Consider the following 27,370-nt stretch of genomic DNA (forward strand, 5'->3'; position numbering starts at 1 on the left):
TTGCTTTTGTTATTAATTGCCTTATATAACTGGCTGCTCCCATGTTAGGGGCATAGATATTTACAATTGTTAGATCTTCTTGTTGGACAGACCCCTTAAGTAGGATACAGTGTCCTTCCTTATCTCTTATTAAGTTGTTGGTTTAAAATCTAATTTGTCTGATATAAGGATTGCCACCCCAGCTTTCTTTTGGTGTCCATTAGCATGGTAAATGGTTTTCTGCCCCCTCACTTTCAATGTGGGGGTGTCTTTGGGTCTAAAATGAGTCTCTTGCAGACAGCATATCGATAGGTCTTGTTTTTTTATCCAATCCGTTAGCCTGTGTCTTTTGATTGGGGCATTTAGCCCATTTACATTCAGGGTAACTATTGAATGATATGAATTTAGTGCCATTTTATTGCCTGTAAGGTGACACTTACTGTATATTGTCTGTGTTCCTTTCTGGTCTATGTTACTTTTAGACTCCCTCTTTGCTTAGAGGACCCCTTTCAATATTTCTTGTAGAGCTGTTTTCGTGTTTGCAAATTCCTTTAGTTTTTGTTTGTCCTGGAAGATTTTTATCTCTCCTTCTATTTTCAATGACAGCCTAGCTGGATATAGTATTCTTGGCTGCATATTTTTCTCATTTAGTGCTCTGAATATATCATGCCAGTCTTTTCTGGCCTGCCAGGTCGCTGTGGTTAGGTCTGTTGCCAATCTAATGTTTCTACCATTGTAGGTTACAGACCTCTTCTCCCGAGCTGCTTTCAGGATTTTCTTTGTCTCTGAGACTCGTAAGTTTTACTAGTAGATGTCAGGGTGTTGACCTTTTTTTATTGATTTTGAGAGGGGTTCTCTGTGTCTCCTGGATTTTGATGTGTGTTTCCTTCCCCAAATTAGGGAAGTCCTCTGCTATAATTTGCTCCAATATACCTTCTCCCCCTCTCTCTCTTTCTTCTTCTTCTGGGATCCCAATTAGTCTAATGTTGTTTTGTCTTATGATATCGCTTACCTCTTGAATTCTGCCCTTGTGATCCAGTAGTTGTTTATCTCTCTTTTTCTCGGCTTCTTTATTTTCCATCATTTGGTCTTCTATACCGCTGATTCTGTCTTCTGCCTCATTTATCCTAGCAGTTAGTTCCTCCCGTTTTTTTTTTTTGCACCTCATTAAGAGCCTTTTTGATTTCGACTTCATTAGATTTTAGTTATTTTATATCTCTAGAAAGGGTTTCTCTAATAACTTCCATGCTTCTTTCAAGCCCAGCTAGTATCTTAAAAATCATCATTCTGAAGTCTAGTTCCAGCATCTTACTAATGTCCGTGTTGAGTAGATCCCTGGCAATCGGTACTGCCTCTTGCTCTTTTTGTTGAGGTGATTTTTCTTCCATCTTGTCGTTTTGTCCAGAGGAGAATAGATGAATGAGAGAACAAAATGCTAACAGGGTAACAATGTCCCCAGAAAATATCCACTAAACAAATCAGAAAAGACCTGAAACTAGGGGAAAAGAAAGGGAAAGAAAGAAAAAAGACAAAAAACAAAAGAGATAAAAACAAACAAACAAAAACAAAACAAAACAAAGAAAACAGAATATGATCAAATATGATCAGACTGGTGCATAGATCAGTGCCACACACTAGATTTGGGGCATATTTTGGTCTGTTAGAAGAAAGTGCCTCCCAAAATTTTAAAGAAAGAACTTATATATATACAAAAATAAGGGTTGATATGATGAAGGGATGTAATATGACTGTAAAGATGAAAATTATAAAAAATTTTATAAAAGGAATTGATAAGATAAGAAGTTGTTTGAAAAAAGAAAGAAGAGGGTTTAAAAAAAAGAGAGAGAAAAAAAAAAGGGAGAGAATGTGATCAGGCAGGAGACTAGAACAAAGCCATACACTAGAGATTTAGGGTATATTTTGATCTGTTAGAAGATACTGTATCCCAAAATTTTAAAGAGAGAACAACATATATATATATGTTGTTCATATATATATATATATATATATATATATATATACACACACACACCAAAAATAAGGGTAACTACTATGAAGGGATAGAATATGACTCTAAAAATGAAAAATTCCAAAAAAAAATGATTTTTTTAAAAGGGGATTGATAAGATGTTGGTTGAAAAAGGGAAAAATAAAAATTCAAAAAAAGAAAAGACAGTTAAAAAAATTCACTTTGAAAGACTAAGGAATCATGGGAAAAAAGCCATGAATTCTATGTGCAGTATTCCCCTAGTGCTGGCATTCTGCCGTTCTCCTTGATCGGTAAACTTGGTCTTGGCTGGCTGTTCTTGTTGATCTTCTGGGGGAGAGGCCTGTTGCTGTGGTTCCCAAATGTCTCTGCCGAAGGTGGAATTGCCCCGCCCTTGCCAAGTCCAGGCTAAGTAATCTGCTTGGGTTTGCTCTCAGGAGGTTTTGTTCCCTGCAAGCTTTCCGTACAGCTTTGGAGGAAGAGAGTGGAAATGGCAGCCTCCTGATCTCTGCCCCGGAGGAGCCGAGAACTCAGGGCCCCTCTCCTCAGTGAGCCCCCAGAGAAAAGCAGTCAGTCACTCCCGTCTCCCTGGTCTCCAGCCGCACTCCGTGCTCACCCGGCCTGTGACCGAGCATTTCTAGCTCTGGCACCTGATCCCGTGTGGAGTCTCCAAACCCAGCAGATCCCCGAGGTGTGCTCCCCACACCACTCCTCCCAGGGGAGGAAGGGGAGTCTCCCCAGATCTGCCGCTTGTTGGGTCCCTGCTGGAGGAGCAGTGGCCCGATTATGCCGCGTCTCACAGTTTATGGCAACCCCAAGCTGAGAGCCCACTCCTCTGCTCCGTCTCTGCAGCCGGATTCCCTGCTCTAATACCTGGGAGCTCTGCTGCACTCAGGCACCCCCGGTCTTCCTGTGCCCCCAAGGGTCCTGAGACCACACTGTCCCAGAGAGGGTTCCACCCCCCGCTTAGCCACTGGAGCAACGTCCTTCAGTGGAGCCAACTTCTAAAAGTTCTGATTTTGTGCTCTGCGGCTCTATCACTTGCCAGTAGTGGCTGATGGAGGCCCCCTCCCTCGCCGTCTATCCTCCCGAGTATCACCTCAGATTCACTTCTCCGCACATCCTACCTTCCAGAAAGTGGTCACTTTTCTGTTCAGAGAGTTGCTGCTCTTCTTTTCTTCGATCTCCTATTGAGGTCGTAGGTGTTCAGAATGGTTTGATCCCTACCCAGCTGAATTCCTGGGACCAGATGAAATCCAGGTCCCCTACTCCTCTGCCATCTTGCTCCGCCCCCCGATTATGGTAGCTTTATAATAAGGTTTGAAATTAGATGATGTAAGGCCTCCAACTTTGTTTTTCTTTCTCAAAAGTGTTTTGGCTTTCCTAGGTCCTTTGAATTTCCACATAAAATCATTTTGTCAATTTCTAAAAATGACATGAAATTGTTCATAATATGCTCTTATAACCATTTTAATATCTAGGATTAGTAAGTGTATCCCCTCTTTCTTTTCTGATTTAGCTAATTTGGGTCCCCCCCTTTTTTTCTTAGTCTACCTAGAGATTTATCAATTTTGTTAAACTTTTCAAAGAAACAACTTTTGATTTCACTGAGTTTTCTCAATTATTTTTGTGTTTTCTTTTTTCTCCTGCACTGATTTCCATTCTGATCTTTATTGTTTACTTTCTATTATTGTCTTGTGTTCAGTTTACTCTCCTGTTTCTGTTTCTAAGGTGGAAGCTTAGGTTATTGATCTGAGACCTTTCTTCTTCAAAAATAAAGTTGACCGTTGAACAACACTGGGTTACTACAACTGACCCCTATGCAGTTGAAAATCTACTTATAACTTTTGACTCCTCCAAAACTTAACTCCTAATAGTGGGAACCACAGGAGATCACTTTTTACCGCCATATGCAATTTACTGGAGAGACAAACTGTTCACATGGAGATGATTAGCATCACATGGACATTTTAAGTGGATACTCACAACACTTGAACATCACAGCAATAGCCATAGGAGGTGGCTATGAAATTCTTACCATAGTACAGTATGCTCTACAGTTAATTATATACATTTATAATGTAATCCTGCCTCTGTATGTTTGTTTACATTTATTTTGACTGCAAATGGCACCAAGTATAGTCAGTGTTTGTGTGCATAAGTTTTGATAAATTTTAAATGTTTGTATATTTTTTAAGATTATTTTTTTATTTATTTAAGAGAGAGAGAGAGCACAAGCAGGGGGGAGGGGCAGAGGGAGAAGGAGAAGCAGACTCCTTGCTGAGTGCAGAGCTTGATGTGGGGCTTGATCCCAGGACCCCAAGATCATGACCTGAGCTGAAAACAGGCACTTACCCAACTGAGCCACCCAGGTGCCCCAATTATAAAACAATCTTGATACTCTCCTTATTAGATGGATATATATCTGCCCACTGGCTGATTAATCATCCCAGCCTTCTTCACTAGTTTCCTGCTTTCTCCCCGCCCTTAAGCCCCATTTAACTTCAGGGAAGATGTAAGTATCTGCCTTCAGCTCAGGTCAGGATCTCAGGGTCCTCAGATCCAGCCCCACCTCTGGCTGTCTGCTCAACAGGGAGTCTGCTTCTCCCTCTCCCTCTGCCCCTCCCCCCTGCTCATGCTCTCTCTCAAATAAATAAATAAAATCTTTAAAAAATATATAGTGAGTGCTTTGCAGAGAGCATATAGTTGATCCTTGCATTATTACTCAGTTTGACAATCTCTTACTTTGATTGGAATGTTTAATCCATTCCCCTTTAATGGAATTACTGATATTGTATTTATATTTATCACTTTGCTATTTGTTTTTTATTAATATCATGCCTTTGTATTCTTCTTTTCCCTGCTTTTCTGTCTTTCATGTTAAATATATTTTAGTATTATAGTTTTAATTCCTCTGTTGATATTTTAATCTGTTTTAAAGATATTTTCTTAGTGATCTCTCTAGGAATTACAACATACATCTACATTATCAAAATCTTTTTTAACACTGGCTTAATTCCAGTAAAATATAGCAATTTATTCAAGGATAACTTAATTTCTCCCAACCTCTTTTGTGCTATTATTGTCATATACATTGCACCTAAATATGTTACAAACCCAAAAATAAAGTATTATAACTATTTCTTTTACAATCATATCTTTTAGAGAAATTAAAACAAGAAGAGAGATAATATATATTTATACAGTTTTTTATCTTTACTCATATATTTTCCAATACTCTTTATGTCTTCCTATGCATTCAAGTTACTATCCAGTATAATTTCCTTTTGCCTGAAGAATTTCCTTTAGTATTTCTTCTACGGTAAACTCTCTCTTTTTAATATGTCACCATATTACCTTTTCACCTCCAGTTTTTCTGATGAGAAATCAGCCACCTAATCTTAGTGTTGTTATTCTATATACTTTCAAAACTTTACCTTTGGGCACCTGGGTGGCTCAGTGGGCTAAGCATCTGCCTTCAGCTCAGGTCTTGATCTCAGGGTCCTGGGATTGAGCCCCGCTCATCCTGCTCCCAGCTCAGCGGGGAGTTTGCTTCTCTCTCTCCCTCTGCCTTCCCACCCCACCCGCACCCCGTTCATGTGTGTGCACACATACTCTGTCTCCTAAATAAATAAATTAAATCTTTAAAAAAAACCCACAAAACTTTCCCTTTGGTATTGGGTTTCAATATTTGACTATGATGGGTCTGGGACATGAATCTCTTGTCTTTTTCCTGATTGAAATACACTGCAATTCTTGGATCTATTGTTTAACATCAAATTTGAGACAGATTTGGCCATTATTCTTCAGATATGTTTCCTGTCCCTTTCTCCCCTCTCTTTGTAAGACTCTCATGGTACCTATGTTGGCACCTGTGATATTGTCTCACAGGTCTCTCAGATACTATTCACTTTTCTTCAATTATTTTCCTATATTTTCTTCATTGGATTATTTCTATTGATCAGTCTATCCTCTATTGCTCTATTTTCAAGTTCATTGATCTTTCCTCTGCCATCTTACATCTGTCTATCTTATATCTGCTGTTGATTTCATCCAGTGGATTTTTTTCCCTCTCATGACTGTACTTTTCAACTCTAGAACTTCCATTTGTTCCTTTTTAATAGTTTCTATTTCTTTATTGATTTCCTATGTCATGAGTTATCATCTTACTTTCCTTCAATTTTCTAAGCAAGGTTTCCTTTAACTATTGAAATATTTACTATAGCTGTTTTGAAATCTTTGTCTGATAAATTAAAGATCTAGGTCCCCTCGGAGACAGTCTATTTACTGTTTTTTGTTGTTTTGTTTTGTTCTCCCTGAGTGTGGATCATGCCTTTCTGTTTCTCTGAATGATTTGTTTGTTTATTTATATTGTTAAAAGTAGATATTTTAGATTATATATTGTAGCAACTCTGGATTATGAGTCATTGTGGGTTTTTTTCCCCTGAGGACTATACTTCTGGATATTTTTTTTTATTTTTGTTTTTTTGTTTATTTCAGTTTGTCTACAATTAATCTGTGGAATCTGTTTTCCCCATAGGATGTGGTTGTTGATATCTCTATTTAGTATTTTTTATTATAATTTTAATTTTTAGCCTGGTGTCCAATGGATCGCGTTCATGTATTAGTTTAATAATCATCCAATGACTGGAAAGAGGGCTCAGATACCTTGAGCCAAGATGGCTTCCACCCTGTGGGTGATTTGGGGACCAAGTCGAGGCAGTTTTCAAGTTAAGAAACTGGATGTTTGACTTATCTTTGCCTAGATTTCCACTTTATATCCCAAGTCTAGAAACCCCATCTTTTTTCCTGTTGCTCTACTCCAGTTTCCTTGCCTCAAAAACCTGCCACATATTAATGTCTCAGGCCCAGTCCTATTCTCGAACTAAAGGTCTAAACTTGTATTCATCCCCAGCAGCACCCTAACACTGGATAACCACCTCCTCACTATCAGTAGCCTTTTCTGATATTGGGTTCTCTCTCTTATGCCTATCAGTTCCTGGTTGGCCTGTGCCATCAGCAATAAAACTCCCAACTAAGGTGAATAAGGACAATAGAGGAAGGAAATTTCAAAGAGACCATGCTTTATTAATCATGCTATTTCTTGTGCCTGTTACACTGTGATGTTTCACTCTTCATAATCACCCAACAATTATTTATTTTTATCATTAAATTAAGTAAAATGTAAAATGACTACAATTGTTTTCTGTAATTATCACCTTAAACTGATGTAAATTTTTAAATTCCCAAAAGTCTTAGGGAAGTTTGATAATTTCTGAGCCTGTTTTTGATATAGCACTTATCAATCCTAGAAAAGACTTTAAGAGTGGTATAAAAATTTCAAATATTCTCTCTTACATATTCACAAACTTATATGAAGTACATTAAGTTATAAAACAAAAATATCATATCTAAATAAAGAATCTCTTTCTGTATTAGCAATGGGCATGGCCTTAGTAACTAACCATTATGGCAGATACTCTCACAAAGTTATCCATGAAATAATGATTCTTTCCTGGAATAATATGCATATTAATTAGTTCCTACAGCACTTGAGGGACTTCTGTTCAATTCCCACAGCAAGGTCAGAAAATGCATCCACCTTAGTTAGCAGCAAATTTAAAAATCTTGAAGCAAGTTGGGGTCACAGAGAAGACTGGGCACCCCAAGGGAAGAGCAAAACCAGAGGTAGAAATTTTTCACAGCCCTGAAATTATACCATGTAACTTAATCAATAGACTGTATTTGTAAGCACCCTAATCTCCATTACCCACAATTGGAATGGACAGTTCTGTTCAATTAATACATGATCAGGGTGAGTTTGAATTTAGTGTTGGAAATGTATGTGTGCCACATTAAAATTCAAATATCCAAATGAGAAGCCTCAAGAGGATTAAATTTAGCAACTAGTAGCAAGCTAGGTATAATAATAAAAGAAGTTTGCCCACTAGAATTTTAAACTTGAGTTATAATTTACTCTAAGGTAAAAAATGCCAAAATTACCTCAACTTTGTTCACAACTTGCTAATCAGCTTTTAGAGGCTAGGGAGCCCCTCAATATAGAAACCTTCATACACAGATCAACAAAGGAGTTCTCTTTCATTTTTATAACACAGAAATGACATGCTGATGTTCCCCAAAGGAATATGTCCATACTTCTTAATCTTTGAATTCTAAAATCTAAACTTGATCAAGTGAATTACACATATACATATGCTAATCTGAAGCATTTCAAGTTAATTCTGAAAAGCTAAATTATGTATTTGAGTGCTGCAAAATATTAAATTGCCCTAAATTTTCCTAAAATACTAAAATGCCATTAGAAACATAATAAACTCAAGGCAAATCATTCCAAAGTATAAATAACTCTGGAGTGTGGTAAAAGTTGTTTGGAAGGTAAACTCATATACTGGGAAAAGGTATACATATTGTTTTTTATTATTAAAGTAAAAGTTTCTTGATCAAAATACTCTATACATGCACTTCACTTGGGAGATTTGGAGACTTAGGAACTAGATTTTTTAGTGTAAGGAAAGAATATTGTTACTTATTGTGCCTGTGACCCTAAGAAAATGATATGCTTCCAAAACATCTTATGTGTGTTGGAAGGAATGAAGACACAAAATGGCCAAAGGTGGCATCTTTAAACCATGGGTCTGGAAACCTGGGTATTGTTCTTGTTTTGTCACTAACTAACCTTAGGAAAGTAATTGACTCTCTGGGTTTCAATGCCTTCATCTGCACATTAGGTTATTGGAATCAGATGATTTAACAAAGGCTCCAAAATGACCACTTGTCTGGATCTGGCCAGTAGATACATTTGGTTTAGACCAGTGTTTTTAAACAACAACAACAAAAAATATTAATTAAAAGATTTGACATAAAAATCTGGACTTCATTTTTTTTTGAAAAAATAAGAAATCTGGCCCAATACTGGGCCAGAATTTCCACAAGGCAACATTCAGCTTGAGCTGGGTAGTGACTGCCCTCTACAGCTGCAAGCTCCTTCTAGTTGGTTTCCATTCTATTCTTCTGTCTTGAATATGCATATACACTCTCACCCAACCCATTTTACTCATTTACTGTCTCTGCCTAGCCCTCTAGGTGGTTGATTTTGTTATCTCTAATTTAGTAGGTCCCTTCGAGTTTGAAGATTCTATGATTCTTTAAGTTTCTAAGAATACGTTCTATATAATATATAAGGACACATTAACCTGTTAGTTCCTAGAATGGCAAGCTTCTACTTTAAAGAAATGAAAACCAGAGACAATGGGTAAGAGAATAGTAATGCTCTAGCATACAGACACATTCAAGGAAAATTGGACAATGGGGTATTGCTTATTTGGGTGAACTTGGACTAACAAGTGGACCCTAAAGTTTCCTAGGAAGTGTGGACATAGGAAAGATAAGGCATTTACGATTGGGGCAAGGAAGGACAAAAAAGAAATCTTGAATGGATTCAAGACAGGAAAGAGTAATTTGTTTTGTCAAGTGTCTTTTTTGGAGGCCTGACACTGCTAGCCTCATGCTATTACCTGATTAGTTAAACCTCACAGCTTACGAGCTGCTAGGTATCTTCCCCACTATAAAGATGAGAAAATTTAGGCTCATAAAGGTTAAGTAACTTGTCCAAGCTGGTAACTGTCAGAAGCAGAATTTGAATCTAACTCAAAAGTCACAGTTCCTTCCATACCACCAAACAAACAAATATTTTCATCTTGGCTTGGCCCATAGTCAACCAGGCTTGAGAAATACAGACATGGGAGAGAATGAACCTACTTTTATTTCATTTGCAGAAATATGACAAGGTTCTACAGTTTTGTTAAAGATGCCCTTTCCAATAAGTATAAATATATAAAATTTGGACCCTAAGTCAATTACCAATTGAATATTGGAATATCTTCCCCTCAATTATAGTAGTATCATAATCAACTACATCAGTGGGCCCAAGTATCTTAAGGTAGTTCATTCATCTTGAAAAGTTAAGATGTTGCTATTCCCAAAAAGTGAAGGAAAGCCAAGAAGACACATCTTGTGGTAATTTTAAAAATACTAGGAAGAATTTTGAACACTTACTAAGGACTTATCTAATCTGATTTCATCCATTTCATGGATGTTCACGTTAATGTTTATTCAGCCATATTCTATTTTCACCAATTGACAATTATAATAAAAGTCTTCAGGTATGCCTTGGTGAAAACACTCATAGACATAATAAAAGGCTGAATATCCAGCTCTTCTGAATTTTTATTGTGTACTGGGGAACAATATATCATAATGTGTGTCATAATTCTCTTGATCTCTCTTGAAAAAAGAGGGGTTCTAATTATATATGAGATCAAAAGGAGACAAATATTATCCAAGCATTGCCTTTCAACTTCTGAAGCGTGGTTGTATTTTTTGAAGGTTCACTGTATTCTTTTATGGTCATCACTACTTGCAATATAATCTTAGAAAAATAATCCAGCATACTGTAGGTATTTATTCAGTCATGTTTATCTCTTAACACATTACTGCTTCAGTAGTCCACACAGTCATAAAATACTCAATTCGAGAAGCTAGTTAAATTAGATAACCAGCTGGACAGATTCCTTACACAATTAATTCTTTTTCTGTATTTTAAAGATAAGAAGTACCAGAAATATTTATTTATGTTAGGATCCAAATTTAAATGTCTTTCACTTTAAAAACAAGGCCAAACAGCAAAGCCTCCCCTACTGTTGTGCTCTATAGTATAACATCTCTTGATTACTCTGACAGAGTTCCAGTCACAGGTTGTGAGTCAGAAAGAGGATTTTCAATGTCCAGCAGCTAAATGTGTCAGCCATGACATTTCTGAAAGTTCTATTTTTATATACAGAGAGAAGGAAAAATCACTTCTTTGTATCTGTCCTTTGCAAAATTCTCAGTTTAACTCCAGCCTTAGATATGTACAATAGTGAATGCATTCTTAGTTAACATGACAAGCGACTGACATTTTTAAACTGGAATAATGCATGTAATGAAAAAAATAATCTACACAAGTTTGTTCCTTCGGCATTCTTATTCCCTCTTTCAGTCAGAAAGGCTGTTAAAATGCAGTTGAAATAATACAAAATGCAATTCAAATCTCACTATTGTCCTAATCCCGTTTTTTCTACTCATACAGCTTATCTAAAAATGTTGAAATGTAACTTGCTTGAGTTATAATATTATGTGAATTAAGAGTCAGTATTGTTTGGAAGCTCCTTTTAATTGGTCTACGGGGAGGTTTTCTGTATATATTAAAATGATTCTGTGTCTGAATTATAACGAACCTACCTTTAAACTTCCTTTGTGTTTAAATACATATTAGAGGCAAACCATTTTAATACTCCCTAGAACAGGCTTTATTGCTAAAATTATTGGTTTGGCAATCCTGGCATAAATGGAAATTTCTGATTGGCTGTCATATCAATGTCAGTGAAGCCCAGGAAGTGCATGGCTCTGGCTGTTTTCCTTATTTTTATTTATAAATTCTGTTTCATAACAGCAATAAGATGCTTCAGGCCTTGCAGTTCTAGGGGATTATTGCACTTGTCAGGTGGTAAAAATCACTGGTCCCTCTGCCTTGTGCCTCAGAACGCCACTAGAGGCATGTCATCACGGAGAAATGCAATTCCTAGAATTTCTTAATGCTTTATTATGACATATCTAACTTTTAAAATAAATCATTTATTTTGAAGGCTGGAGGTGTCATAAGAGTATTCAACCAGTAGCTAAGGGATGGGGGAAGAGATCAAAGCGTAGATCATGGAGGCGAGAGAAATGACCAAGTTGTGGCCATCTCACAATGAGCCTTAAAGAGTATAAAAATCTACAATAAAGCATATTTTATATTAAAATTGAGAAGTTAGCCAACATATTTGTATATTAATATAAATTGCCTTACCATGATATTTTGTTTGTTTTCTTCCTTTCAAATAAACATTGATGCATGTATACACCAAAACACAAGATATACATTGCAAGTATAAGTGCATGCAGATCACCTTTGAAAAAAATCTAATTTGCTTACACTCAAGGAAAGGCACACACTATTTTTTTTTTAAGAAAATCCTTTTGATCTAACTAGCATAATGCCAAAATTTTAAAATATTGAAATGTATGTTTGAGAAAAGTATAAGCAGCCTGATTTTTTAAGTAAATGGAATATAAAATTCAGACTCAAATTATACAACAATGGGTAGAGGTTTAAACTTGAAGTTTAAATTTCTATTTCTAAATAATTGTTTGTAAGTTTCCATATCTTAACATTTGTTCTAAGTAACAATGTAAACCAAAGAGACCAAATTATCTTTTCAGGGAAAGAATACCAAAGTTTATCTTGGAAAAGGGCCAGTTTTAGGTAGGGGGTGTTTATGGCCTGGGGAGTTACTGTAGCAATAGAAAAAGATTAATAATTTGCACATGTGAGATTCTTGGAAGGCAGGATACAGCTGTAAAGAATTAACCCCTCTTGAGAGATGTAAAAACACAGAGCAGCTGTTGGGAGGGACTAAAAACTATTCAGGCTACACAAGTCCTCAAAGTGAAGCAGAGAAAGTGCATTTGGGGACTGACAAGCTTTTGTCTTTGTTTGTAAATGGGCAGATAACTTAAAAAAAAAAAAGTAAGACAAAAGGAGCCAATTGTGCCCAATTAAAATGTATTATTGAAATGTTAAGTAAGGACTACAATGAGTTTTTCAAGAAAATCTAGTACTACAATGCCTTGCTCAAGATGACTTAAAATGGAGCCACTCTGTTAAAGGAAGGGGTGTACATCTGGGTGATGATGCCCTGGAACTCTTTTTTTCTTTTTTTTTTAAGATTTTATTTACTTATTTGAGAGAGAAAGAATGAGACAGAGAGAGAGCATGAGAGGGGGGAGGGAGAAGCAGACTCCCCATTGAGCAGGGGACTCGATCCCTTGACTCCAGGATCATGACCTGAGCCAAGGCAGTCGCTTAACCAACTGAGCCACCCAGGCGCCCCATAGAACTCTAACTTTCTGAACTGTCGCTTTATTCACTGACAGAGACTCGTTTTTCAGAATACATATACCCCCACCAAAAGAAAAGTAATTAAATTAAAACATTTTGTCAATGGCTGAACAAGAGGTCCAAATTCTATTTTAAGTGAAATTTGTGGTTCATTTTTGCTTCCTGGGAAAGAAAAGTGGCCACCATGCTTCAACGAAAAGCCCAACAGAACTTTTGTAAAGATCTTAGAACACAGGTTTAAAGAATGAAGAGATTATTGAAAACATTTTGTGAAATTTCCTTGAAATAAATGTCATTCATTCCAATGTCCTTTGAGCTTGAAGCAGATATGGGAAAAATACACACCTGACTTACCGTATAATTCAGTGCCTTAGTGTTTCCTTCAAAATAATAGGTCAGTGGTTCTCCAAGTGTGGTCTCAGTTTCCCTAGGGGTTCCTAATATCTTTCAGGGGCCTCATGGGGTCAGACTTATTTTCATCATAATACTAAGACCTTTTTTTTTTTTCACTTTGTCTCATAAGTGTTTGGTAGATTTTCCAGAGGCGACATGATATGTGATGATGACGTCATCACAGTGGTGGCTAATGGAATGTATGCTTGTGTATCCTTGTGTTTTGGGGGATTTTTCTAAGTAAACTAATCAATAATTTTTAAGAGTATAAACAAGTCTTGAGATTAAAAAATTTGAAAGGTAATCAAAATATGATCACTTGCAGCAGCTTGAGATGACCTCTGAAAATTGTTTGCTATTCACTTGACCCCGAAACTCCTACGAAATCACGTAAATCAAGAGGTTCAAATCTTCGTGTTCACTTTAAGAACACGAACATGTGAAACTGCCCAGGCCATCAAGCGTATGCTGATCCAAAAAGCCCCCAAGTATCTGAAAGACGTCACTTTGCAGAAGCAGTGTGTGCCATTCTGCCGCTACAATGGTGGAGCTGGTAGGTGTGCCCAGGCCAAACAGTGGGGCTGGACACAGGGTCAGTGGCCCAAGAAGAGTGCTGAATTTTTACTGCACATGCTTAAAAATGCTGAGTCATGCTGAACTTAAGGGTTTAGATGTGGATTCTCTGGTCATGGAGCACATCTGGGTGAACAAAGCCCCCAAGATGCGGCGTGCAACATACAGGGTTCATGGGCAGATTAACCCATACGTGAGCTCTCCCTGCCACATCGAGATGATCCTTACTGAAAAAGAGCAGATTGTTCCTAAACCAGAAGAGGAGGTTGCACAGAAGAGAAAGATATCCCAGAAGAAACTGAAGAAATAAAAACGTATGGCCCAGAAGTAAATTCTGCACAGAATAAATGCAAATAAAAATAAAAAGAGAAAAAAAAATAAAATGTGATCACTTGGCTCAACTCACAGTAACATCCTTGCCCATTCCTTTGATGTTTTCCATGCTTTCTATGTCATGGTAAACACATTGCAGTGGATATTATCATGATCAAAGAATACAAATATCTGTTATCTGCACATTTCAAACTCTGTCCTTTAGCAGCAGATCTTTAAAATCAATAAAATCGTATGTGTCAATAGCATATGAAACAGATAGAAGAAAGTAGAGCTGCTGTTTGGGGAGTGGGAAGCACAGATCTGCCTATGGGCTCTCTCCTGAGACTCCTCCAGATCTTCCTGGACTTCTCTTGAAACATTATGAAAACGACCACATTAGATTTTTCGTGTGTGTGTGTGTGTGTATGTGTGTTCTACATTTATAATTCTATTTGGTTTCAATAACAATCCTATGAGGTATAAAAAGAGATACTATCCCATTATACATGGAAAGAAATTGAGAGGCTTGGAGAGGATCCCATACCTGTAAGTGATGCAGATAAGTCTGACACCAATGTCTTAGACTCCATGTCCAGAGGCCTGGTATCTATATCATTCTGACTCTATTTGGCATTTTAAGTTCATAAACTTCAGCCTAATTTTTATAATTATTATGTGTTTAGTTCTCTTCTTCCCTGGGAATAGAGAGAGAAGAGCCCCTTTACTCATTCTGAGTTTTCTTCAAGAATTCTCTTCCAAAAACCTCACGTTGGTAAGCACCTCAGTGAAGATAAGATTCACTAGAGAGACTTCCGTTAACATTGCCCCCCAAATAGAGACAAGCAAGTAAACGAGAAAATAAATATGACAGAAAGAAGAGGTTGGAAGTAAGCATTCAGGAAAGGTATGTCCTAAGATGACAGTGATTCTGCTTAAACCTTCTTTTTATTGCCCAACCCAGTCGACCATCCCTTCAGTGGGCCTGTTGTAAATGGAAAGAGAGAGGTATCAATACTTTGATTTCTTCACACAACATACACACGGGAATTATTATCCGAGGTTTTAAAAATAATTTAACTGAAAAGTATGCCTACTGCACTCCTATTTCAGGTAAGTAGATAAATGCAACAAGGTGAATAGCTTCCTAGGGTCACAAATGCAAGAAGACAGCTTAACAGTGTTAACAATTTAGAAGACTAGTCTATATCACATTTGATTTAATCACTGCATGTTTTCCTCATTAGGCAGTTGTTACTAGACCATCTTTCCCTTTTCCACAAATTCTTCTTCGTTCCTCAACCTCCACCACCAATACCTCAACTTTTATCTGCAGCTCAGTTATGTGTTTGGTGGGGGAATAGGACTTCGACAGCAGTATGATCTTTTTGAGGAATAGGTCAGGCTCCTACCGTGTTGGAATCTGCAACCTTCTTGGGGTTGCCTGGCCCAGATATTTTTTGCTAGACCAAGAACTGAATGTGGTCATTATTTTCAGACTTCAGAGAAACATTCACAAGCAGGTCTGATCTATCTAAAGCTACATTAAAAGCTCCTGAATACCATTCCTATTAACCAGTGTATTTCTAATAATTTCTCTTCACTGAAAATAGCACCACACATAAATAGAGGAATAGAAGCATTTGTCAAGCTGTGTTAGTTAATAGTAAATCTAATATAAAGATTACAGAATGTTCAGGGAAAATTAACCTAATGATTAAACACGATCTTATGTTTAATTAACACAAGGATGTTTTGCATACCAACTCATTCTATTGTCTAAAACAGCATTTATCACACAAAATAGAATAATAAAAGTTGACTCATACAATATTCTTTATCACAGTGGTGTTTTATACTATTTATCTAATACACTGTTAAAAGATAAACGAGGGCATGTTAAAAATTTTAAGAGCTTATTTGAGCAAAAATCAATCTGAATTGGGCAGCATCCAATCTAGCAGATAGAAAGGAGCTCTGAGGAGCTGTATTGAATGAAAGACTTACAGGCAGAGTAGAGCAGAAACAAGGAAGTTATATTAGGCAAAAAAGCAGGTTAGTTATTGCAAAGTTACTTTCCTTTAATGGATGCTAGTGGTCTATCAGGCAGAGTACCTAACTAGTACTGATCAGGCCATTCCTGAGTGAGTAGTTTAAGATTCTGTTTCTAGGAGAGCCAAAACTGTAATTGCCTCCATTTAGTGATATAAGGCTTAGCTTAAGTGACACCACTTTGGGCCTGTTTTTTTTTTTTGTTTGTTTGTTTTGTTTTTTCCACAGTACACAGGACCTTTGCAAGGTAGGTAAACTTTATTATCCCATTTTACAAATGATGATAATTGACAAAGTAGTCAAGTAACATTCCTGGAGTCATATCCCAATCACTGGTACTGCTGAATTTAGAGCAGAGAATTTTTGCTTTCTAGTTAGGTTCTTAAGCTTCTTTGTTACCTTGAAATTATTTCACTATCAGAAATGTTTTCTGTTGCCCAAGGCATTGTTTACTGAATATTTACTATAAGCCAGGGACTTTTATACATGTTGTCTCATTAAATCCTCATAAACCACCTTGTTAAAAAATGATTATAGGTGAGTCCACTGAAGTTTAGAGATGTTATTTGGTAATTTGCCAGGCTTGAACATGACTGAATCAAGATTCTAGGCCCAAGTTGAAGAATCTTTCTTTCACTACCTTGCCTCAATTTCTTCTATTACAAGTCTAAAAGAAAAAGAAACATTTCTGCAAACTATCACATATAATGATAACTCACACAGGCTAACGTATCACAAGACAGGGGCATCTGGCTGGCTCAGTCAGTAGGGCACTCTTGATCTCCCGTGGTGAGTTACAGTGCCATGTTGGGGTAGAGTTTACTTAAAAAAAAAAAAAAAAATTCCCAAGACAATTTAACAATAACTTGTTTTAAGGGAAAAAAAAATAACACGACAAAACCAAAAAATAGTAAAATCAGTTACTAGAGAAAAATGAGAAGAAATTTAAAACAACTGATTTCAAAGCAGCGATCAAGATTTAGCAAATACATATTGATCTCTTACTGTGTCAGGAATTATGCTAAATTCCTGGCCTCATGAAGCTTACTTTCTAGAGTAATCTGATATAGAAATAAGGGTGTATGAGCAAGAAAAAGAAGACGGTAAGGAAGAGCTAAACACAAACATAGAGGCAGAGTAGAAAAGGAAAACCGAATGAGTTGGGCAAGGAAAGCTCTGTTGTGTGCTTAACCAATATTCTCTTAATTACGATAAGTCACAGACAACTGTAAACTTGTTGATTTTCATTAAGATAGACTAAGATTTATTTTCAGGAGTGATTATTTTTATCTCTAACTCAGAAAAGCATTCAGCCACATAGGTCCACGGGCAGAAAAAAACCCGTTCCCTTAGAAAACGTCTGGTCATTTCCATTGCATTCTCCAGTTGGGTCCTTCCCAGACAGGAAGTCCTGCCTCCTACCGGAAAAGATGGAGGCTGGATTCCGAGGGAAGCTGGACGCAGAGGGAGGCCGTTATAATTGGATTAATTGTGGTTAAGGCCCCTTGAAACATGTATCAGCTTTTTTATTTTTCAGATAACTAGTCTGATTATGGTAACTCCTTAGAGGAGCCTCTTTAGAAGTTTAGGGGAAGAGAAGTAACTGCCTACCTCCCGGGCAGCCACTGTGGGGCGGGTGTCGGCGCGGTGGGGCAGGCCCCTGAAGAGTGTCAGGACAGGGCTTGGGGGCAGAGCGCCGCTGCAAGAAGGTGGGTGAAATACCTCATTGGGGCAGTACACTATGGAAGGTCTTTGTTTTCTATGATACTGAAGCAACACGCCCAGAGTTGAGCTGACGAGTAACGACTTAGCTGAAGTAGTCCCAGAGTAAACACATTAGCTTTACTGAAAAAAGGAAGATTGGGAAGCATTTACCTACTATACCCTCTTCAGTTAAGCACTTCCTGAGGTGGACCCAGAGGTCTGTTTATTTTTCCAAAGAATAGAAGATGGGGGCGGGGGTGTTGGAGGGTGCATTAAAATTTTTTTACTTAGGAAAAATCTTTGGATATTGAATACTTTATAATTTGGTTTTTGGTTTTGGTTTTTTAAATTGGAGGATGGAGAAAGACTTAAGCTCGACTCAATAACACACCTTATTTGCCTTACCGTTGTAATTACTGCTCAAGAGAGAGACTAAGTTGCTTACTTCTAGCTCCTAGGCTGCTCAGGGGTGGCTGTTGTTAAGAGTTCCCTTGAGATAATGATTCTTCTGGGTCAGTCTGAAGAAACGGTCTGCAACAATGGCAATCCCCAGGGTGACACTCTCTCGAGGGGGCCTAGATTCATCTGTCAGTCACCTTCAGCCCAGAGCCATCAAATCCATTTACACAAAAGCTGGTTATCACAAACCTTTTGAAAAGCTAAGTTAAAGAGGAGATTTACCCATCCTTGAATCTTCATTCTTTTTTCTTTGATTCCCTTATTTCTCTTATCTTTCCTTTTTTTCCTAACCACCTCTGGGAACTTCTGGGATTTTTACCCTTCTTTTGTTCCACCCTAGAGCTTACACTATTGTTATCTTAAAGCTTGAGCATAAGCTTGAATATAACTGTCAAAGATATACAGAAATAAATACCTGGTTCTCTTGTATGGAAACTTTTAATTCTAATAAGTATTTTTGTTTCCAAAAGGGTAGGATTTTCTGGGGGTTAGGAAAGGCTTGTTTCATGCTGTAATGTTGAGAAACTGAAATTTATGTGTAGTATTTTAAGTATTTCTTTAAGCATACATTTGGGCATATACTTTCATATATCCTTCCTATTGTATATATGCCTTTTTATTTTTTTAAATTTTTACACTCATGAGACTATAACATAAAAACCTGAATCATTTTGCAACTGAAATGACCCTCAACAACTTAGACAAATGTGAAAAAAATTATTTTATCTAAATACTGCTGAGTTTCAAATATAGCAATTCTTTATGTGAATTCTGTAACTTTGTAATTATAAGGAACTGATTTCCTTTCCCTGGGGAAAAGGAGAAATTCTGGTCTTGCTCTAGAAATTCTGACTCCTCCATGTAATAGCATTATTATAAAACATTTAATTTAACAAATTGAAAGACAGTTTTAATTAGTAAAAGGGTAAATAAAATATTACATTAAAATATAAGTATTTTGTTGATGTGCATATGGTTGCTCGAATTAGACTAACAAAGTATTGCCTAGATAATGCCTTGAGGGAGTATTTGTAATTATAATTAGTTTGTCAATTACAAGAAATTTTAGTTCATAACTACAGATAGAGGCAGCAGATATCCTAAGCTTGGTAGAGATAGGAGTCCTGTTAAGAGGAGCAGGTCAAGAAAAATCTACCCTTATGGCAAAAATACTCCTTATAATGAACAACTTAGTTAGTTGGCTTGCAGTGGCAGGCCAGTACTAACTAAGCACTAAGACCAGCACCAACAATACCAGTTGCATATGATATAGCCCAAATTAGTTCAGACTCCCACCTAGTCCATGATCCCCTTCTCGTGACTACCAAAAGAACGCCGGTGTTCCATTTTGTTCATTCAGCATTATCTCTTGAGCATTTATTACTAATTGCCAGAATTTAATAGTAAAATATTCTTGAGTAACTTACACGTAGTGAAAAGAACCAGCACCAAATAGGCTTTGGAATATGCTCAAAAATAGATTGTTGTCAAGTAAACACTATGAAATCTTATTCCATAATCTTAAAATTAATTTGCCCATTCAGACTGTATAACAGTGGCAACTATGTCCCAGGAACATTGTTGGCATTTGAGGATATAAAAATCAACAAAATAGGGACTGTGTCTCACAATAGCTTACAACTTCACTGATTTGGTATAGGCCGCTGTTAACTCTTCAGCAACTTAGATCGGCATGGTTTGGTTTTCACCTGTCTCCTAGTCCTCTTTTCTAGACACTGCATTTCCCTCACACCATATTCCGAACGTGAGTTTGGGGGTTTCTGTTGTTTGCTTGCAATTGCTGGAGCATCTTATCTCTTTTTCACCTCAGGGCCTCTGGGATGATTGTGGCCCAGGTTTATAAATTTTATTGTATGTTTACCCCTGTACTTTGAGGAAAGTAGAGGTAAATTATTAGCTTTTATGGTTGGATGTTAGCTCTAATGGGAAATTTAGATCACTTAATCCACTGGACTCTGATAAATGCATGAGACAAACTCTTCATACTGTCATTCATCTGTTGGATACTTTTATTAGTTGACTTGTTTTTCCTATGCCACTTTCACCATTACCACAAATTGTGTATCTAAGTACATATTATATAGCATATTCCTTTTCTGAGGCTGCCCTGACAAATTACCACAAATTGGGTGGCTAAAACAACAGAAATTTATTCTCTCACAGTTCTGGGGGCTAGAAACCTGAAACCAAGGTGTCGTGATGCTCCACTGAGCCTCCGTGAGAGAATTCATTCTATGCCTCTCACCTAACTTATGTGGCTGCCTACAATTTGTGGCATTCCTTGGTTTATAGCCACACCACTCTAATCTCTGCTTCGGTGTTTTTGCCTCCTCCTCTTCTATCCTGTGTCTCTCTTCTGTGTGTCTTTTTTAAGAACATTTGTCATTGGATTTAGAACCCACCTAGGTAATCCAAGATGATCTCCTTTTCTCAAGATCCTTAACTTAATTACATCTGTAAGGGCCTTTTTCCAAATAAGCTAACATGTACAGTTTCTAGGAATTTTATGTAGACATATCTTTTGGGGGACCACCATTCAACCCACATATAGGGGTATTTATTAATTTCATATTTCATATTTTTATGTTTTCATTCCCAAAAACAAATCACTCATGATGCCTTCAATATAGCATAAAGGACTAAGGTATATATTCAACATTTAACTGGAAAGCTATATTTAACATGTCAAATTTTATGATTAGGAATTCCTATAAAATTTTGATGACCTGGTTCTAGGACTATAAGTGTTTTACTGAGGGAAAATATTTGCTTCACGTTGGGTATAAGAAATCATATGTCCTTCATCCTTTTCTCTGTAATGTAGGTTCATTTTCATAATCTAAGAGGAAGAGGTTGACGTAGTGACTATCAAAGTCAACCATATGTTACAATCATCTGTTTGAAGTGCATTGACAAGGAATTAATGCTTTAATAGAAAAATACATTAGAGAAATATGCAAATTTTAGTTAACAACAACAGGGGAAATGTAGCAAATATTGCATCTAGAATGGTCTTTTATGTATATGTGCATTTTTATTTCTTATATTTAGTAGTAGCCTTACTTATAATAAAAGATTAAAGACATAATTATGTTCTTTATTGTATACATATACAATAATTGTTGCTAGAAATAGACCCTGGTGTTGTTAGCTGAACTATTGACAGATTACAACTGAACTGATTGATTCTAAGAATGATTACATTTTTCCTTTTTTTCTTTATTCTTTCTTTCTTTTTTAGGGATTACATTTCACCAAAATTACTTTCTTTAGGAAGTATACTTGGTAGTTGGGAATTAGAGTAACAAGAAGAATGTTAGGGAAGGAAACAATGGTTTAGAGAATGGCATTTCAAGAAAAGGAAAATGACATTGGAAACAAAAGTGTGATGGAATTCAAAACAGCTATATTATATGTGAAAAAATGTGTAAAAATACTGAAAAATAGTACTTAAATGGAAAAAAATTCACAATCTAATGCATTGTTTTGTTAGATTGGAAATTAAAAGACAATTTCTATTTCTAACTCAACTTTGTAGGAAGTTATGGTCATCTCAGCACTAAACATTATACCAAAGCCATTATAGGCCACAGCTTACCTAAACCTTTTCATTGATTACTTAGGAGCTATTTGATCTAGTCAGAGAGTTTTTCTGTCTCAGGTTTTCATTCCTAACATAGAAAGAATATGCTTTTCCCATTGATAATGAAAAAACAAGGGGATTCATTTTTCCATCTGGTAGCAAACCAGGCACTTAGGGAGGCATATTAACTACATCACAGAAGTAGCAATTCACCAAATCAGACTTAATTTGTCTAGAATAGTTTCTCTTGCCCTGATTTCCAACCATCCAAAATTTGAGCTGTTAATTTACTAGCAAGGAATGATCAAGTCACAGCAGAACAATATAGTGGAATTCTGGGAAATAGGTTGTTTGGGCTGAGAACGATTTTCTATTCAACAACAATTGCCCATTATAGACAATTCTTAAAAGGAAAAATAGGTGATAGAGAAAGTTGAACCTGATGAAATCAGAAAAGAAAAATAGAAGGCTATGTATGAGAGTGTGTATGTGGGGTGTGTGTTTGTGTGTGTGTGTGTGTGTGTGTGTGTGCGTGTGTTAACCTGAGAATCCGTGGTACCAGCAAGAATGTGAGAAAACACAGGGGTATGTTGGAATCTATTTTGCAGCCTCAGCTATATTGTATCAATCTATTCTTTATGACCATTTCCAACTATCTCTTTTCTCACACACTGGCAACAGGATTTACTCAATGTTATTTCCAGAAGTAACACCTCAAGAAACACTTTCAAAAACAGTTTCTCAATTCCAACATACTGATACTTTTACCAGCCAGAAAAGGATTTCTGAAAATCATTTCAAAGACCAAAGTTTCTGAAAATAGAAAGAGCCCTTAAAAAAATATATGTATATATATGTGTGTGGATATATATGTGTGTGTGTAGTGTACCACACATTAACATGGATGAAGAAAATTGGTAAAATGAATCATAGAGTCCCAGAAACATCAGTGTTTTACCATTTATCTTTGAACATACAGGAATTTTGTCTAAAAAAACTTGATTCTCTTTCAGTTATTTTTGGAACAGTCAAGCTGTATTGAGATTCTTTTGTAGATGGCAAGGTTTTATTTGGAAAGCTAGGATAAAGGTTTTCTTTTACAAAAAATCCCTTTATTTGGCCACTGAAGTCCACTCCTAGGTTTGCATTTACGTTTTAAGGTATTTGTTCCTAGGTTCTTAAAAATCTAGAAAGAAAAATAAGCTCCTTGCGGAATATGGCTTACATGATTTTTTTTTTTTTGAGTGAAAGGGTGGCCCTTTTTCCATTTTAAAATAACCAAATATGTTACAGATGAGGGCATCTGCTTTTTCATTGAATGTATCAATGTATGTACGTATGTATTTATGTAGGTATGTGTCTTTATTGTTTTATTCCCTTATTTCCAAGGAGAGGTGTGTATATTATAGAGTTTAATCATCAAGATCATCATTATAGACCTTAAGCATGAAAAAATTCTGAAAATTCTGTTGGTTAAAATTGAAAATACAACTCAGGTCTGAGATCTTAGCCATTGAAAACCTTGAAATCTCATAAATTAAGCATCATTGAGCCCGGTCCCATCTTTCATAACAGCTCTCCAGAGAAAACCTAAAAGCCAGGGCACTCTAAGATGAGCTGTGGATGATTCAGTAGGTGGCACAATTTTCACTGAGTCAGTACTGAACCGATGCCCCAGCATGGTATGAGGGGGCACTGCACTGCTGGAGGTGTCGTCTAATGGATGAGGGTAAAACCAAGGTCTTGACCACCAGCAGTTATTAAAAATCCCATGGCACTTTTCAAAAGAGTAAAGATGATGTTAAACCCCGTGTCCTGGCTAATTTCCAAATTGGGCAATTATATTCTGCCTACTTAAAATTTCTCTGTAATTTTAGTTGGATAATATATTCCTCATCTTCAGCCCTGTGCTTTTGCTATTTCCAGCTTAGAGGTGGATGCATTTCTGTGGTGAGGGAAGTGGTGCTTCTTTGAAAAATGTCTTACAAGGTCTGAGATCAGGAGATGAAAGGTACAACATCCATCTATCAGAACAGGTGCCATATTAGTTTGTTTCTCCTGTGATTAGGCTGACTATAAGAAAATTACCAAATAAGTGTCTTTAAAAATAGCCTCGTCAGGTAGTCAGAGGTGCTATGCTTGCAAAGGTTTCCAAGATGGGTATTTTAATTTTATTAAGTTGTGACTAAGAAATGAGGCTTCTCTTGAAGTGAATATATTATGTAAATACTAACAATCTAAGCATGAAATTATAGACATTTAATAGAAATAATTAAATTTTCCAACATTTGCCTAGCAAAGCCTATCACATTCACTCTAAAACATTAGTCACTGTATCATTTTCACTTATAATGTATTAGAATTTTCTCCAAACCAGTAATTGTTAAGAGAGAAGGTCACTATCAGGGGACAAATGGAAAACATTTCTTAAAAAATAATAATAAAATAATTGTTGGTTAGCATGCTATGGATTTTTGGGAAAACTTACAGATAACATTCCTAAGGAAAGGGCGAATGTTGAGGCTGTGCAAGGCTAGACCCATGCGTCATATTTCCAGCTTCACCCAATACTTTGGGATCAACCCATAGAAAAAAATGCCCAGTAGAACTTTGATATCATAGATGATAACATTTACATTTATCTTGACTATTTAGATGCTTAGCTAGAAAATGATTAAAAAAAAAAAAAACCGTCTCAACAATTCAGTTTTCTCAAGTACCAAGTGTTTATCTGCAAAAACGAAAGATCAGTCTCATCTTCTTTTAGAAAGTCTTACAGTGACTTTCATATGTTACCTTTTTTGTACAGAACCTTTCCAAGTAGTTTTAAAATGTTATAACCTCAAAGGTTTCTATTCCTAACAATTAATTAATTTTAACTGTATTACAGACTTTTCTAACTTCAAATCATTCTGCTTTACAGATATATTAAAAACTTATCTTGTGCTTATTAATAATAGAATTAATACAAGAGAATGCTTTGAAGCAAAAGAAAAATCCAGCAGCATGCAGAGATAGTATTAAATACTGTGGTAAATAAACAAAGTAATTCTGTGTGTAAATGCTATAGCTACTGAATAAAGAAGCCACTTGAAAAGAAAATACCATCTTTAGAATTTGGACTTGCCTTTAGCAGAAAATATTGTAATGTTTTTAGCCTAGCTTTGACAACTACAACAGACTACTAACAGGAAGAGTTCACTTTGTAATAAAAAAAGTAGTCACTCTGATCACTTTGTCTTTTTAGTATGCAGCCCAGAGGATTCAGAAAAAGATTACATTTACCATAATTAACATATATGTAAATGGAGATCATGGCTATGAATGATAAATTTTCATAGCAATTTAAACCTTGTACAAATTAATCAACCATACAGACACTTGATTAATGAAAGGCAGTGTCACTTTAAAATGCAACATGTTAATATATATTACTGTTATCACAGATCAAAGAATCTTTAAATGTAAACCAATTAGAACAAAGCTCAATCTACATTTTTTAACAAATTTAATTCCCATGTAATTATGATGGCAATTTGAAAAAAAAATGTTATCCTGCTTCATATTTATTTACTAATTTTAGTGAAAAGTCATGCAAATGAATTTTGGATGTTTCATCATAGTGATTGGATTCCCAAAATATAGGATTACAGTATCATTGAAGTATAAGATGAATGCACAAAAGCAATTACAAATTAGATACAAGATATTTATACACATGTCATGTTAAATTTAGAAGTTTTCTTCTAGTTTCCCCATTTTTGGTCTCACCGAGAGAGTTACATAAAACAGATTAAGTGCTAAATGACTGATATTCACTCAGTACAATGTTTGAGATGAGATTTAATATGCCACTTAACTAAGAGCTATTTTTCTTGGTCTTTGAGGAATAAAAAAGTGACAACTCTTCTGTAGATTAAATTTATTAAGAATGGTTTTTATTTTCATAGTGAAAATGAATGCCCAGTTTACAGAAAGAAGTCTTTTTAGAAGACATATAAAGTTTATGGTTAATATATAAGTGTGTGTTCAAAACAAAGATTTGGGATACAAAGCTTTTCTATAATCCTGTTTTTTGCTAGCAGAAGTTAGGGATGAAAACAAACACACTTTGCGAGGTGAGTGTAGATCGACGCAGATCTATTTTACACGGGTAACCCTATAATGGGTCGTTAATTTTCATCCTTAAATTGGCAGTCTAAGCTGTTACCACAGTTTACCGCTTAAACCAGTACATCATAGAATACACTGTTGAGAAAGAATTGGAAATAACAAGAAGGACAGCAGCCTGTATTAGGCAGAAAGATGAAATAAATGTGACACTGAGCTCTGTCTGAAAGTCCTGGTAGGAAACTATGCTCAATATGGCTAATAACTATTGAGCATTTTCTTTGTGCCATATGCCATGTTGAGAACTTGGCACTTTTAAAAGATAATGCATCTATCTGTGACTTAATTATTAAATCATTTAATTCTGATAGCACTTCTATAAAGTAGAATAATTAGTTCACAGAGATATAGGAGACAGAGTGGAATTTTGATCTTAGAGCTTCTCATTTCAAAGTTTGTGTTCTTAAATACTATGACACATGGACTCCCCATGACCGTGTAATAACATTGTTTGTCATCATCATTATATTTAGCCTCTCAAGCAGTCTCATTAAGCCATAATGCTGCTGATGTTGGTACAGGATGACATTTTGGGAACTACTGCTAACACACTGCACGTTCCGTAAAAGGTTTAAATAGCACTATAGTATCAGAAGCAAGGTTCAACTTAGTCTGTTGGAATTATAATAAAACCTGCCTTCAAGCCATCTCTCCTGGACTAGATGTATGGGGAAAATAGATGACTAAGTAGACAAAACATTAGCAAGCTTATCTAGTCATTAAATGAGCATTTAATACTTGGCAAGGACGTGCATGAAGTACTAGAGGTGGAACGGTAAACAAGACTCCTATCCCCAAGGAGTATATAGTGTGGTGAGGCAGGCAGAAATGTAAACTGCCAATTATATTACCTTGTGATAAGTCTTACTTGAAGAGTAAATCATAATGCCGTGGCAGGTGCAGAAGCGTGCCCTCAAGGACAATAAACAAACAAAAACTTGGCAAACTCTAAACTAAATTTAAGCAGTTTTGTACAGTGTGGTATATATTTGGAAATTTTAGTAAAATCTATGCTTCAGTGTTCAGTTATTAAAGGATTGGCTCTAAGAAAAAAACCTCAGGCAAGCCAAGAATTGCAGGGATCACGGGCACTACCCAGTTGCAGATTATATAGCCTTTTAATGAATATTATAGA

The 27,370-nt window shown here is 36.2% G+C and overlaps 1 pseudogene; it reads left to right on the forward strand.

The window, feature by feature from the left end:
• Positions 1–13,714: 13,714 nt before the first annotated feature.
• Positions 13,715–14,291, forward strand: LOC118356845 (annotated as a pseudogene).
• The last annotated feature ends 13,079 nt before the right edge of the window (positions 14,292–27,370 follow it).

This window comes from Zalophus californianus, chromosome 3, assembly GCF_009762305.2.
Source record: "Zalophus californianus isolate mZalCal1 chromosome 3, mZalCal1.pri.v2, whole genome shotgun sequence".
Lineage (NCBI taxonomy): Eukaryota > Metazoa > Chordata > Mammalia > Carnivora > Otariidae > Zalophus > Zalophus californianus.